The sequence below is a fragment of the Tachypleus tridentatus genome, chromosome 13, assembly GCF_004210375.1.
Source record: "Tachypleus tridentatus isolate NWPU-2018 chromosome 13, ASM421037v1, whole genome shotgun sequence".
Classification (NCBI taxonomy): Eukaryota; Metazoa; Arthropoda; class Merostomata; order Xiphosura; family Limulidae; genus Tachypleus; species Tachypleus tridentatus.
Window position 1 is genome coordinate 108475838 of NC_134837.1, and position 12700 is coordinate 108488537.

The 12700-nt window shown below is 32.1% G+C and overlaps 1 long non-coding RNA gene across 6 annotated transcripts; it reads right to left on the bottom strand.

The window, feature by feature from the left end:
• Positions 1-206: 206 nt before the first annotated feature.
• On the bottom strand, positions 207-11654 carry LOC143240753 (uncharacterized). 6 transcript variants are annotated; one of them, XR_013021918.1, is made up of 6 exons: positions 11387-11654; positions 9507-9558; positions 7262-7499; positions 6835-7012; positions 5942-6093; positions 207-594 (listed from the first exon to the last, which is right to left on the bottom strand). It is a non-coding gene; the product is annotated as an uncharacterized LOC143240753 (long non-coding RNA). The 6 variants fall into 6 exon arrangements; XR_013021917.1 differs by having other exon boundaries at positions 10860-11654; XR_013021920.1 differs by lacking the exon at positions 9507-9558.
• Between the last annotated feature and the right edge of the window lie 1046 nt (positions 11655-12700).

The window sequence follows — 12700 nt, forward strand, 5'->3', positions numbered from 1 at the left end:
GTGTATTTACTATATATTTTTTTAACAGTTTATTTCATGCTCAATAGATAAGTTATAATTACTAATACTCTTGCTTTAAACCCAGTATCAAGTCAAAATGAGCATCACTCCATTTCTTTAGTAATTTTACAGACACACACACATACTTCGAAATAATTAGAAACACTGTAGTTAACCTGCTCAAATCAATTCACATATAATCAACATTTTGTCAAAAATAAAGAGAGGTTTTATTACAGTCAAAGTTTTGTGTCTATACAAAGTTGATGTATAATAAGATATCTTGTTTCTCTTGTTTTTGTTACTGCACAAGTAAAATTAATTTTACCAACACTGACAATACATTTTCTACAAAAGAAAAAAAACTGAGTTTACCATGGAATAACTTTACCATCATAATTGATTAACAATCCATTATCACTTTTGTTAAGTTCCAAGACAGTTTCTAGTATTCCTTCAACACTGGTGCTCATGTCAGTAGGAGCATTAAGTCTTCCTAAGTCTGTCTTTATCCACACAGGATGAATTGAAACAGAGAGGATATTATCAGGATATAAATCCACAGCCAGTGACTCAGATCATGTTTAAGGTAACCTGAAAAATAAAAACAACTAAGGTATGTTGTAAAAACCTGAAGAACTGTTGCTAACTAACCATTAATTTCAATATCCATAATAACAAACACTTGTTCATTTTAATAATTAAAGTCAGTGAATATACTAGCATGAGATGTATGTTGATAACAACCTCTATAAATTAAGAGTACAATCATTTTTCAAAATTCATTTTACATAATGTAAAAAATCTTTATAATGGAAATAGTTTTCATAAACTTCATTGGCACATTAATATTATTTGCAATTTGATTTGTTTATTATTATTATTATTCAAAAGTGCAATACATGGTAATTATAGTGTGCACTATGAATCTCATCTAAAAACATTTTTACAGTGTAACGTTTTAAAAAATTTTCTTTTGTGTTTGAGTTTCTTGGTGTATTATTTAATAATGTTCATACAGTAAAACCTGTCTAAGCTGGAAACTGCATAGGGAAAAAACCTGTACAAACCAGAAATATCAAAGTTTTGCAGCATTATCTTAAGATTTCTCTTACAAAAGGCCCTCTTATATGGCAGAACCTGTGTAACACGGATGGAAAACTATCTTTCACCTACCTCACCTATCAAGAAGTAAGATTATAACCTGAATAAGGCAGAAAATTGTTTTTGATTAAATATTAATTTCTTATTTAATTAATTTTTAAAATATTAAAAGTCTTGGACATTTTGTGACAGTAAATATTGGTTAAATACATTCTGTTCTTTTTTCTGTTGTCATTATTCCAGATGTTACTATTCAGTAGAATGATTGACTGTACTTTTGGTCACATTTGTGATGGGAAACTAGAGAAACCATGGGTAATAGGTAAAAGTGAAAATCCATGCTGTTTCAAAAATTTAAGGAAAAATCAACTTTCTGTAGAATGGAAAACAAATAATAAAACGTGGATGACAAGTGTTATATTCGAGGAATTTTTGAACAAATTAAACAAAAGAATGGAACAAGAAAATAGGAATATTCTACTTTTCTTAGATAATACAACTTGTCATTCAAAAGTTTAACTTTCAAATGTTTGTTTAGTCTTTCTATCTCCATGTACAAGATCAGTTCTACAGCCACTAGATAACTGAATAATACAATGTATAAAACTGAAATACAGAAAACTGATGCTTCAGCATATTATTGCAAACGTGGATGACTGAAAGAGAGCATCTGAAATGACCACGAAAATTGACATGTTAGGTGCAATTGCATTTTTAAGTCATTCAATCAAATGCGTAATAAAGTGCTTTCGAAACGATGGATTTATTCTTGATAATGGTGGATATTGTGGAGAAGTTGTTTGTTTTGACAATTCTAATGAAATCCAAACTCTGATTGAGAAGATTGATGTAGATGATTCTGTGAACATGGAATATTTTGTGAACGTTGACAAAAATGTTTTAACAGAAACTGATGAAATTTATTTAAAATCTATATAATAAATTCAGAAGATGAACAAAATGAAAAATATAGTGAGGAAATAGAAATTCCTACTTTATTGCAAGTATTAAGTTATAGTAACGCTATCAAATTGTATGCAAAAATGACAGGGTAAAATTAACTTTATGAAAAGGTTGTATAACTGGTATTCTCTTTCAACCACTAGAAAGCCCATTAAAAAAAAATGAAACAGTTGAAATTGGACACTTTCTCCAAATAAATTTAAGATTTTGTGTACTTGTGTATATTTTGAATGTATATTTTTGTTCTTATTCTAATAAATATAGCATAAACAGTATAATAACTTTATTAACAAATGTCTTACTTCCCTTGAGTCAAGCAAGTATAATGTTGTGCCAAAAAATTATATATAATTAAGGAAGTGCTTGTTCATTGTCTAAGCTGGAAAACCTGCTTAAGCCGAAAATTTTACTCGGTCCTGTGCGATTCTGCCTTAGGCAGGTTTTACTGTATTATACAAGGGTCATTCCATGTCAAATCATCCAGATTTTGGAAAATTTTCCAGGTGACCCCCTCAGAATGCCTTAAAAAAAAATTCACACGTGCTCATCTACCCATATAATGAAAAATTGCCAAAGATTAGATCAATATCTCTAATAGTTTATAATTTGGTGAATTCATTTTCGGGCAACTTTGGCTGCTTAAAGCTGCAAGAGTAATGGTGGTAGAAGGCTGAAATTTGCTACACTGACTGAATTAATCCCACAGAATTCAAAAATGGTCTCAAACCAAGTTTCAATCTTTAGGATTTTCATAGTGAGGCTGTAAAATCACCTGAAAAACCCACAATCGTACAAAACATTGGTTTATTTAATAAGCCATAACTCTAAGACTTAATAAGATACAAAGCTGCATATTTTTTCAAATATCCTATAACATTTCAGTTGATAAATCAGCAATTGTTGTAATTAAAAGTCTGTTAGATCTCCTGTAAACAAATGTAGTTGCATGAAACCTTTTATGATTTAGCTAAAAATAGCCCTTCTTCATGCCAGTTTGACCATGTCACCAGTTATTCACCCTTTTCAGATTTTTACCATATATTTTTACATCTTTGAATATGATCTACAAAAAAAATCAAGATGGTGTTCAACATACTTTTTGAGTTATTAATGTTTTAAAGTATCCTCTGACCATACGTTTACTTGAAAATAAAAACTTCACTTCAGATGTGTTACAGTGTGCAAATATATCCATACAATTTTGAAAAAAATTATGAATCCCATTGAAATATTCTAATCAGCCTTTACCATATATTCTTACATCTCTGAACATGATCTCAAGATATCAGCATTGTTAGCATGTGTGTTCTGTCAGATTGTCTGAAACACAACACGGTAGCTGTTCATGCTTTCATTACCACAGTACAAAGCCATGTTAAACAGAAATATCCAAACACAGAAAATATCATTTAATTCAGCAATGGTGCAGCTTTGCAATACAAGAATTTTAAATATCTTGCAAATCTTTGCTACCATTTTGAAGATTATCAGTTGTCCACTGAATGGTATTTTTTTGCCACCAGTCATGGGATAAGTCCATGCGATGGAGTTGGGGGTATGGTAAAGAGGCTGGTGGCTCATGCAAGCCTTCAATTGCCTATAAATAATCAACTTGTAAGTGTCTCTGGTATGTACTATTGGGCAAAGGACCACATTTAGGGCATTCAGTTTTTTCATGTCAATTGGGAATCAGTCCTGCAGAATTGTGTAAAGTTTGATCTACTTGAGCACTATGAAAAAACACAAAACTGTGACAGGTATTAGGTCACATCATAGCTTTATTCCTCACTCTACCAACAAATTGTATATGAGAAGGCTATCAGATGATGATGTGTACACAGTTGTAACTGTTGGTAGTAACAGTGAAAGTGATGCTGCAGCAGTTCAAATAGTGTCTAATGATAGCAGTGACAATTATCAGCCAGGGAAATATGTGGCATGCATATATTATCATGAATGGTATGTAGGAAACATAAAAGATAGATCAGATGAACATTCTGATGTGTTGGTGTCATTTGTGAAGAAATCAAGAAACGAACTGCTCTCAAGACCTGCTAGGTCATGAAAATATGAAAGCAGAATTCCTTTCCAACATATTCTTTGTCTGACAAGTGCATCTACCATGCAAGACAGTAGTGCTCGCCACTATGTTCTAAGTCAAAGGTGGGGGGTATGGTGCATACAATCATCTCCTCCTACAGTTTTATCTGTTCAACTGTTTTATTGCATCACAGGCCTACAAATTGTGTTTTTGTTCTTGTGGTTCTCGTGTTCTTATCAATCGAATTATATAATTAGGCCTAGATGTAGGCTTTTTCAGTAGCCGAAATGTACATCTCTTATATAGGCGTGCTTCTAAGATTTTCAATCTAAGCGATAGTTCATAAGTATCAGTCAGTAGGCCTAAGTATATATGCAAGTATTGTGGCAACAAGATTACTCTGTGACTGCATGTTTACATCTTTCAGGTTCACATAATCAGAGATTACCAATTTGCAAATTGAACAGTCCACATAAGTGGTTGCAAAATCATCCCCCCCATGGGGTGTAAAAAATCTATGCCCCTGAAACAAAGCAATGTTTATTTGATGTTGTTATGGCTAATTTATTGCCAAAGTGGTTTTTGAAACATTTCATTGTCATGATTATTTCAGTTTGATGTGACTATAATCTTTCTCAGTTATCCCCTGTTATAGCACTGTGCTTTTTGTGTCTGATTTACCTTTGTATGTATTATATTATGAATCTTAAACTCAGCCATATCTGCATAACTGTAATGCACACACAATATATTTGCATTGCCGTGTGATCTAACTAGTTATGCCAATAAACTTGTTCAGAAATGAATTAATTCTTTCTTGTTTCTTACAACTTCATTATTTAACATCGTGAAAGGCTGGTTAGAACATTTCAGTGGGATTCATAACATTCTGACAGGTATATTTCAAAACTGTATGGATATATTTGTACAGAGGAACACACCTGAAGTGAATGTTTTTCAAATAAAAAACATATAGTCAGAGGATACTTTAAAAAATTAACAACTCAAAAAGTATGTTGAAAACCATCTTGATTTTGTTTGTAGATCATATTCAGAGATGTAAAAATATATGGTAAAAATTTGAAAAGGCTGAATAGCTGGTGACATGGTCAAACTGGCCTGAAGAAAGGCTATTTTTATCTAAATCATAAAAAGTTGCATGCAGCTAAATTTTTTTACAGGAGATCTAACAGACTTTTAATTACAACAGCTGATTTATCAACTAATCTTATAGGATATTTCAAAAAATATTCAGCTTTGTATCATATTAAGTCTTTGATTATGGCTTATTAAATAAACCAATGTTTTGTACGATTTTGGGTTTTTCAGATGATTTTACAGCCTAACTATGAAAATCCTAAGAGAGATAAACTTGGTTTGAGACCATTTTTTAATTCTGTGGGATTAATTTAGTCAGTGTAGCAAATGTCAGCCTTCTACCACCATTACTCTTACAGCTTTAAGCAGCCAAAGTTCCCAAAATGAATTTGCCAAAAATATAAAAACAATGAAGTAAATTTTACAGGGCTGTAAATCAGAAACTATTAGAGATATTGATCTAATCGTTGGCAGTTTTTCATTATATGGGTAGATGAGCACATGTGAATTTTTTCAAGGCATTCTGTGGGGGTCACCTGCAGCCCCCTGGATGATTTGGCATGGAATGACCCACAAGTATAATAAATTATTTTGACTTTTGAAAACAGAAAGTAAACTAGTATGAATTTGACACTAGAAAACAATAAAAGGCAATCTTTCATAAAAAATTACTTTTGAACAGTACATAGCTTTATAAGATCTCTTACTTTGTTATGTAATAAATAATTGATCTACCTTGCTGACTCTATAGGAATAAAGTCCACCAAAATCATTTTAAAAAAAATTGATCCAAGTTCAGAAGAGATGTTCACTTCTAGGGCCCTAAAACATCCAAAAGGCTTTGTATCATTTTGTATTGTAGCTGCATTCAACAAAAGTAGAGGAGCCTGAGGGGGAAATAATATGGTTATATAAGTGTCATGCCAGAATGATTTAAATGACAAATCAGTCAAACATTCTAACTGAAATTAAAATCTTTAAGTTAGAAGTGTAAAAATAAAAAAGAAAGAATGAATTCATTAAAAAAAACGACTGATGTTATCTGTAATCAAGGCACACAAAACTGAAGCTGATTAGGCCTATTCAATGAAAGAAAATTAATATATGATTTTTAACAAAGTGTCTGAAATATGGAATGGATTACTAAAACATATTGCTGTTCTGTTATTGTTTGAAGAAATTCATATGCAACATATTTTAAACTGTTGCAAAGGGAATAAAACTAAACAGAGCATTTGTGAAGTATCTGGGTGTACTTTATTTATAGCCCAAACAGTAATGTCTTGAAGAACTCTTCTAAACTTTCAAATATAATCACATAACTTAACCTCTGTCTGGATACTGAACTCAAGAGGATACACTGCAAAAACAATGCTCTTCTGCTGTAACATAAGGTGTGTTTCATTATTCTATTTAAAAAAAAACAACTTAAAAATGTTGAATTAGCTACATTTTTTCTAAAGACAAGACAATATACATCAAACATTAAGTTGTGATGGTAAATGCTGCAGGTTCACATTTCTTACATAATTCATACTGATTTTTTCCTCCCTGGCAATTTGAGTGTATTTGAAGTAATTAATACCTAAATATACATATACATACATATTAGAAGCTATTCTGGATACCTTGGTAAATATTAAAGGATTGACTACATTGACTTCATAGTTTTTCATCATATCATTCTGAGTCACTTCTTCCAATGATGATACCAGCATTGCTTACTAGAAAGTGAAGTCCTTGATGACCAATAATTTCACCAGTTTTCTCTACCAACTTTGTGGTATGAAACATAGTCTAAAATATCTAAAGAAAAATGAATTATCATAAAATGCATCTGCTTTTTGAAAAAAGAAATTCTCTTTTATATTATCAAATAAAGTAATTATAAAGTATTTGCAAAAGTTTTCATTTCTTTTCCATGTGGAGTAATGATGTAATACAATTTTTTATCTGCTGTAATATGCTAGCATCTTTAGTGATATGGAATTTAAAGAATTCCAGTTATTTTGTTTTCATACTGTCACAGCAACTCATATAATTCAGAATTGTTACCTCTGCTTTGTTCCAGATGGTTCAATTTTTGTTTTTTTTAGTATGTAACATCTCTTCTGCCTACAGGGATATTTCAGTATTGTATGTACAGGGTGGCTCGTAATTCCCTACCCATCCATATATCTTATGTATCCAGTGTATCTGGGCGTTGTCCCTCATTCTTGCTGTGCTCATGCACCCACTTACTTGTCACAATACGCTCTTCAAGTGTAAATAGGCTTACATCGGCCATATTTCTCTGAAAATAAGAAACAAATTTATAATACATGCATAATTGAATATAACATAATAACATATGGATGGGTAGGGACTTATGGGCAACCCTGTATATTATAAATAGAAAATATCAGCATTAACTTATTCTTATCTAGTAACATATGGATGGGTAGGGACTTACGGGCCACCCTGTATTTTTTAAATAGAAAATATCAGCACTAACTTATTCTTAGCTGGCTGATTATGATATGGATTGAAAGTGATAACTGATTAATGCTATCAGGGAACTGGACAGAGAAAGCAAGTTTATATGCTAGATTTGAGTACAATTTTTTGTTCCTACTTGCTTTTCATCTTGACAAGCTCAGCAAAAATTCATCTAGAGAGATGAAAAGATGATTAGGTATTCACTGATCCAACAGAGGTAACTGTCAACTTGTCTACCTAGTTATGCACACGTTTTATTGTACCTAAATAAAATTATTTTCACTGTCCCTTAAGTACGTTCAATCTATTTATTTCTTATGAAACTTAAAATTCAGTCAAGTTATCAACTACTGAACACTTCCATTATTTCTTGGTCAAATCTGCTGTTACTGCAAGTTTACCTGTCTGATATTTGTTGGATTTATTCAAAAATACCACATTGCTTTGCTAGCATAATTCTGGTAATAGTTAAGAAACTTAAACATTTATTACTTGAAAATCTTAAATGCTCCTTTACGAGACCTCTAAAAAAATTTATTCAAGAAGAATTGCCAAATAAAAGAAAGACAAGCCTCTATTAATAGCATCATTTTGAGTAACATCTCAGGATATCAAATATTACTCCATCACAATTAACAAGCTTTTGACATTTTTCTTATCTGTAAGATAGTTGCCATGAATTATATGAAATAATAACTTCTGATTCATTTGTCCTTTGTCATTTTTGTTACCATATTTGCTCAAATATGAATGCATACTATTTTTTCCTCCAAATATCTCCCAAACAACTGCCTGCACATTATATTCATGCATGTTGAATTTTGTTAGGTATTTTACCAGAAGCTTTTGTTTTTGAATTTTGTGCAAAACTACTCAAGGGCTATCTGCACTAGCCGTCCCTAATTTAGCAGTGTAAGACTAGAGGGAAGGCACCTAGTCATCACCACCCACCACCAACTCTTGGGCTAATCTTTTACCAACAAATAGTGGGATTGACTATCACATTATAATGCCTCCATGGCTGAAAGGGTGAGCATGTTTGGTACAACTGGGATTGCAACCCATGACCCTCAGATTACAACTCGAACGCCTTAACGCACCTGGCCATGCTGGACCTACCAGAAGCTACCACCAAAAAATCATTAAAGCACCATTAAATATTTGAAAGAAATCTGTTGCATGTCCAATGCAATGGATGGAATAGATGATGACATGCAATAGGAATAACAAGAGGAAGAAGCAAACACAATGGTTGTGAAAATTATAAGTATAACAAATATTTATAACTTTTTCAATAAATGTTGTAAAACTGATACATACACAAAACAAATTAAGAAAAGATTTCCTAAAATGTTTAATATGCCAATAGGTATTTACAGTATTTAAAAACTATTCAATACATTTGGTACAACTGATGTATTACAAAACAAATTTTCTTCAATGTAAACTTTCAAAATTGGTGCATGTTATATTCAGGCAAATACAGTACCTTATTGGAAAATGTTTAGGTTTCATTTTTAATATTGTAATAAAGCTTTTTTTATAGATATCTTAACTTTGTTGCCCGATTATAGATGACAGAAACAATATATGGTTTTACAACACTGAATGAGGTGAGTAAGCAATAAGAGTAGGTCTTTTTCTTAATCTCTAAAGTAATTATTTATGCATAAAGTAACAATCAAGTATAGCTGATCTTTAGGTTAGAAACATTAAACTATCTTATAACTGACACACTGTTCTTACATTTTTTCTTTTCTTTTAACATGTTCTATGCACAATTATCAAATATTAATCACCCACTTAAATATGTTTCACTCACCTAAAATCAAAATATTTACAGTTGGATATTTTCTTGAAATTTCATTCAAATCCTGTAAAATAACAGCAGTAAACATTCAAAATTTTTGGTGCCTGATATACATATTTTACATGTTATTAACACATCATTAATTATTTTTATTTACATGTAGGTACACTAAAATTCTATATAAAATGGAATTTCTGTTATTGTACAAAATATAATACAAAAAATATTTTATTGTTAAAATACAGACAGTTTATAGGTCAAATACAAACTATATGGTACAATCAAGCATTCTAGATAGTCTCAAATTTTCTGGGATACACAAATAAATAAAGTGCTGTCCCATTAAAAATGGGATAAATGGTCATATTATACTTTAATCACATCAGAAACAAACATGGACTATATATCAGCTCTTAAGGACTTTAAATGAAATATTTCATTTGTTTTGACATTTAACACTAACTACAAAATTGTATTTACAGTACTGAGTCACTACCCTTTATATGTCAACAAAAAACGAATGTTTAAGTTTTATTTGAAAATAACAAACTTAAAACTTTACATAAAAACATTCTATACTGCAAACTTGTTTTCACATTTATCTGAATTTGCTCATTATAATTTTCACACCAGAGAAGTACAGATATAATATTTCAGATTCATATTTTATTTGCCAAAGAGTAGTCCTCAGGCTTTATGTTCAGTCAATTATGAACTAATGGCAAATAAGTCTATGTGAAACATTAACGACTTTTGCAGGAGTGAAATTCTCAAGAAAAACAGTATAGGTACTTAGCTGAATGAAGTGGATCTGCAAATACCAGCAAAATTTTACCCTGGTACATACACATTACAAAAACTTCATGCAGTCAGTGTGTGAATATGGTATGCTATCCTATTTCTCTCTCCTACAGATATTTTAGCCTGCTGGTATCACGACGAATAGCAATAATATGATAAGATGCCTTCTTTAATCTAAAGAGTTAACTAATATACTCAAGACCAATCCCTAGATTAGCGCCGGTAGCTAGAATAGATTTTATGCTAATTACAATTACATACTCGATCGAATAATAAAACAATACAAAAATTTTCTTAGTCTATTAACTTGATCTTACACCAATCCTACATCAACGAATACATTATCATCTGCACTTTTCTACACCAACAGCTTTCATTTTAAAACCAGAGTAGAATATAATCAGCTGTACTTGCAAAAAACAAACAAATACACATTTCCTTTCAATCTTAATAAACTCATTAATATTTGACAACTGTGTCGGAATGGGGCTTTTAATTTCGAGAAAAATATCACTTTTCTATTCATTTCAGTCTACCTGACAACCAACTTTTTGATACACATACTTCCCTTTTCTTAAGCCTTCTAGTTGAATAGCGATATGTCTATGGACTTCACAACGCTAAATACCGGGTTTCATTATCCATGGTGAGCACAATTAATCCTATGGATTTTAAACAGTCTTTTGTAAGCGACTCTTGTTCAAATCTATACTTCGTATGCTTGTTTCCTACAAATTTGTGGTGCAAATGTTTACTAAATAACGTTTTATAGTTTATTTTACTGAATGTTTGGGTGCAGGTCATGTAGTTATCCTAAATCTCCATGTATCTCTCCATAAAGTATTTGCACTCTGATCACAGGTATGCTGTTGTAGTTTGTCTACTTTAGCTTGATCCAAAGCCTTAAGTTTCCTTTTAAAAAATTAACATTTTGCACAAGAGAACAGGAGGTTATGGTGTCCTTAAGCCTCTTGTACAATTTTATTTGTGTAAAGTTTACAGTTGCACCTTTCATGTTAAAACGTACAAATAATAATGACTTAGTAACCATGTTTGTATTTTGCATATGAAAACTGGAATGGTATAATTACATGTACTAGTATGGATACTTTCATCACCCTCTGGCAATATTTCCAAACCAAGCTTTAGCTTCTTGCATCGAATAGAAGAAAGGGGCCCTGCCTCTATATTTTTCTTACTTCCTTATTTCAGCGTTGCAAACTCATCAGCATATGCTACATCGTATAGTTATTTCTAACTACACGTCCAACTTTCATAGAACTACTCGTAAGCGACTGGATACATGTTGTTTCCAGCTGCTAAAACGTGGCTTTTGTTTAATTTCGACGATGACGTAAGAAATGGCAAATTAGCACCTACCGATAGTTTACTTAAATAAGTGCAATATTATAGGTGGGATATTTAAACATTTTATTGCTGAGTCATTTGATGTTCTCATCAACATCTATTTTTAACGATATACACACACACATATGTAAATATAACAGAAAACATAATGCCACTGATGAACACACTACTGGCCAAAATTTTAAGGCCAACGAACATAAAGAAAAAACATGCATGTTGCGTTGTTACACTCAACCACTTATTTGAGTAGAGCTTCGAAAGATGAAGATAATAAAAGGGAAAATAAAAATAAAAAACTTTTTTAGCATTTAATAGGGAAAGTATGAACAGCATGAAATTAGCCTGAATACTAGCTGGTCAAAAGTTTAAGACCATATCAAAAAGAAGTCCGAAACATGGTAGGAAATGCCCAACAAGAGGTCTCAGTAGTGAGTTGCATGGCCGTTATTGCAAATAACTGCAAACATTCGCTTTGGCATGGTCAATATAAAGTTTTGCAGAAGGCTGGCTGGAATGTTATTCCAAGTGGTGAAGATGGCTTCATGAAGATCATGCACTGTTTGGAATTGACGTCCATTTCTATAGACTTCCCTTGCCATCCACCCCCAAAGATTTTCAATGGGGTTCAGTTTGGGCAAACACGCAGGGCGGTCCAAAAATATTACGTTATTCGCTATGAAAAAGTCCTTTGTTCTGCGGGCATTGTGGATTGCAGCGTTGTCCTGCTGAAAGATCCAGTCATTTCCACACAAGCAAGGACCTTCAGTCAATAAGGATGCTCTCTCCAACATGCCAATGAAGCCAACTGCTGTTTGACGCCCCTGTATAACCTGTAGCTCCATTGTTCCATGGAAGGAGAAAGCACCCCAGATCATGATGAAACCTCCTCCACTGTGCCGTGTAGAAAATGTCTCTGGTGGGATATCCTTATCGTGCCAACAACGTTGGAAGCCATCTGGACCATTCAGGTTAAATTTTTTCTCATCAGAGAACAAAACCTTCGTCCATATTTTTACATCCCATGTTTGGTGCTTCTC